General features: G+C 39.6%; 1 long non-coding RNA gene across 1 annotated transcript; it reads left to right on the top strand.

Moving 5' to 3' along the window:
• The first annotated feature begins 1,348 nt into the window (after positions 1 to 1,348).
• LOC143137595 (uncharacterized) lies at positions 1,349 to 3,620 on the top strand. The gene is made up of 3 exons (XR_012990028.1): positions 1,349 to 1,649; positions 2,340 to 2,405; positions 2,825 to 3,620. It is a non-coding gene; the product is annotated as an uncharacterized LOC143137595 (long non-coding RNA).
• Positions 3,621 to 4,036: the final 416 nt, after the last annotated feature.

The following is a 4,036-nucleotide window of genomic DNA, read 5'->3' as shown; positions in this document are numbered from 1 at the left end:
CGCTTTGATTTTCTTGCACGACTACAAGTCAATTGATACAAGTGCTCGAATCTGCTTCTACGAGTGACGATACTTTTGCTCCTGGCTAGGTGATATAATAGGAGCAAAACGATTTGTATGTGTGCACGTCGAGCGAATCGATCGAGAAAACAAGGCGGCCGGATCTGGATCGCGCTCAGACTACCATTGCCTGCTCATAAGGTAAGTAACATGATAATAATATGAAGAAAGTTATCTTGTTTGTTGGTTTACATTATCATGACAGCTATGTTTAGCTTAGTTTACCTGCTTGCTAAATCCTCCAGTGCCAGATCAAGCTAGCTATCGCTAGATGAATAACTAGTTTAGAAGTACAGAAATATAACACTGCCCGTCCAAAATCGTTAGGACACACAATCTGACAATCGTTCTGCAATTTTCGAACAGCTGACTTGTATCTTGCACGAAGACTATTGGATAGTGCAAGGCAAGTTAGCAATTGTTTGCTGTGCAGACATTATGAATAATAAGGTCGTAGAACTTAACACCGCACACCGCAACATTTTTTTCCTCGCTTTGTGCAAAGAAAAACTATAAATCGTGTGTCCTTCATTGATAAGGAAACATGCTGAGGTTACTTACTTTATGAGCAGGCAATGGTAGTCTGAGCGTGATCCAGGATCCAGATCCGGCCGCCTTGTTTTCTCGATCGATTGCTCGACGTGCACACATACAAATCTTTTTGCACCTATTATATCACCTAGCTAGGAGCAAAAGTCACTCGTCACTCGTAGAAGCAGATTCGAGCACTTGTATCAATTGACTTGTAGTCGTGCAAGAAAATCAAAGCGATCTGTAGAATTTTATTAATGAGAAATTATTTCACAGATGCACAACTTCGGATGCATTAGTTCACATTTGGGTTTACAAATGCACGAATGTTGTGCATGTTCTCAGATTATGAAACACGGATGTGCAAATGTGTTTTGCACCTACTGCGCTGCAACGATTGGAGCAAAAGTGTCGAGTGCGTGACTCTTGAAAGTTGTGACTCACAGGATAGGATTTGTGTACCTGTAAAAAGGATTTGTGTACCTGTAAAAAGGATTTGTGAACCCGTAGCCCCTATTTTGTGTTAACAAGATATAAAAAAATATGTACAACTTCAACTTTACTGTTACACATTTACGACTTTAGTGTGCACATGCAAAATCTGCAGTTAAATGTGCTCGCCACTTTTGCACCCAATATACCTTCATAAAAAACAAGCGAATCAGAAAGAGCCCTTCCCAATGATGCCGAAGGGAAACTGATTATTCATGGCCTCGCCCACCTTGGCTTGTGACCGCCTCCAGGAAGACTGGAAGATTTTGCGGCTAGGGGATTGTCTCTCTGCAGCTAGGAGCTAACATGGCGGAAAGATAATCGTGCCTGTGTTATTTGTGGCAATAACACATCAATGTTGCATGTCTTGCCTTAGAAACAAGAGTTGAGGAAGAAATGGTTCAGATTTATCGTTGGAACACCACCACCGAAGTAGTGCAACATTAGTTCTGTGTTCCAATCATTTCGACCACACTCACTGCCTACAGTTAGAAAGTGGTTTTGCATCGATGTTCTGAAAACCTGGTTCTGTACCGTCATGACGATCGACCACCAGCTCACAGGCTGTAAGTACAAACAAACTTTTCCACCTAACGTCTGTTACAAAATAGCATGTTCATATTCTTCACGTTAGCATGCATGAAAAGGGTACAAGCTAGGCTTAGGCTAGCCTATATTACAGGAAGCTACACCAGGCATGTAACTGAAGTGTTCTGTTCGCGACGTGTAAAATCAGAGAATGTCTAATAGAAAGGGCTCTGGTAAAATCCATTAGAGGAATGGTCTATTTTCCCGAACGTAGCCTACAGGCCACTAACACGCCAGGTGTAGCTACTTCCATTGATTAGGCCTATTGGAAGCTAATTGTTGCAGTAGCCTACATAACGCGAACGGAATGCTTCAGTTACGTGCCTGGTGTAGCTAACGTTACACCATAAGAAATTGACCACACTACCCAGAGATTTAGATTGTTGAACCTATAATCTTCTAACCTAAGCGTTAAACCACAAATAATAATATTAGCAACAATATCTTATGCTCAACTAAGTACGGATATTGTTCTAGTCTAAACAGGGAAAATCAAAAACACAATAGTGCTACCCGTGCACTATTAGGCTAAGTTGCTATAGAGCTCAGGTATTTACACTTCAGTCTAATTTATGTCTTCTTGCCATTATTACAGTGACCTTTGTAGGCCTACAATGATGTTTTGTTTGATTACTTGCTGTTTACTTAGTGTTTTGTATGTCTTCCAGAGCACATCCTCATGTCAGGCTACACAGCTTTCTAGCCTACATTAGGTCATCACGTTAGAAGCAAAGGTTTGTGATCTATGTTTTTTTTTTGTTGTGCTAGTTCGTTTCTAGAAGTCTTTTTCTAGTAGGCTAATACAGGTTCTTAAGTGCTCATCAATGTTTGGGAAAGTCAATTCATGGGTTTCTTCAGGTCACTTTCCACAGGTGTATAAAATCAAGCACCTCGATTATGAAAGCAGACTGCATGGTGCTTCATTAATACACCTGTGTAAATGGACCTGATGAAACCCATGAATTGTATAACAGATAGAATTGATATTACCGAATGTCTTCTTGTGGGTGTGCTACTTAGTACATCATACACCTTACCGCAGTCACTAAAATATTTTTGTTTCCATTGTGCCAGTACAGTTTTGTGAGAGTGAATGTCCTATGTACTATTAGTATCTTGTAACTTGACAGTAATACACATTTATTTACTTTAGGTACCCAAACAGAATACTTCATGAAAAGTATGAGTATTGATACAAGCACTTCGGATACACCATGGGCATGGGGGCCTGCTACCTCTACTGCCATCAAGCCTGTTCATCTAAGGCCAGCTAGAAGACCTCGGGTTGATCAAGATGAGGAGGAGGATGAAAGCGACATCTCCACAATAACACCTGATAGCTCCACCTATGGCCCAGCGTAATCAAAGAGCAATGTAATAGAATCATCACAGCCAATGAATGTGTTTTGTGTGTTGTCCCTTCGGATCCCCAGGACAATACAAGCCGAAACAACAACTCAGACCTTTTCCCCTAAATAATCCCAGCACCATCTTACAAAGGATCTGTAGGCCAGATGTCTGCATCGTCTGGCAAAAAGAGGACATTGTTAATTCTGTGCATAGTTTGGATGTTCTTGTTTTGTGTTTGCATTATTTTAATAGACTGCAATATTACTATTTGTCAGTGTTTCACAGACCACCTAGCAAAAAAAAAAACAGTAGACCTACTTCAACAGTATATTACACAATAGGCCTTCTCACTGAACCACCTTGCTTATTGTCTTTGCACCTTGCTTATGGTGTCAGAGGATTCATATGATTTAAACTGCCATAGGTTACATCAGTGTTGCAGAACTGTTTGGATTTACATACAAGTTGGTTCAATATTGCAAACAACTCCTCTATTATATTTTACCACATCTACTTGTGGAACACTGGAGATAGCTTGCGGACCACACTTTGAGTACCACTGCTGTATGTAAACATAATAAAGTTATTTATTGAAAATTGACCTGTTTTGTATATTTGTTTTAGGAGTTTCATCAGTTTTTTTTAACCTTTTAAGCTAAAGGTTTATCTTACCTTTCATATCTTCTGTCTCACAGAGGGCCATAGTCGTCATAGTCTAATGTTTAGTGCATTTTGAAGGGAGTATATTATGCTAAGGCAGACTGGTTCAAATCTTGGGTACAGGGTCATACAGACAACAGGGGTACTGGTGTTGCCCATTTTTCTAACCACATGAGCAATCCCCTTACGAAAAAATAGTATAGGAATCTTATAGTATTTGGGACAAAATATTATAGTAATCTAATAGGAATAATTATTATAGGAATAATTGGGACATACTGTAGAAGTACTAATAACTATAATATCCTGTAACCGCTATAGTTTTTCTATAGTAGTCTTATAGTACCTATAGTAT

Source organism: Alosa pseudoharengus, unplaced genomic scaffold (assembly GCF_046254945.1).
Source record: "Alosa pseudoharengus isolate Yale_2024_CS ecotype anadromous, Long Island Sound unplaced genomic scaffold, YU_APseudo_1.1 YU_APseudo_1.1_scf_1, whole genome shotgun sequence".
Lineage (NCBI taxonomy): Eukaryota > Metazoa > Chordata > Actinopteri > Clupeiformes > Clupeidae > Alosa > Alosa pseudoharengus.
Note: the sequence above shows the minus strand (reverse complement) of the source record. Positions and strands in the feature narration are given on the sequence as shown.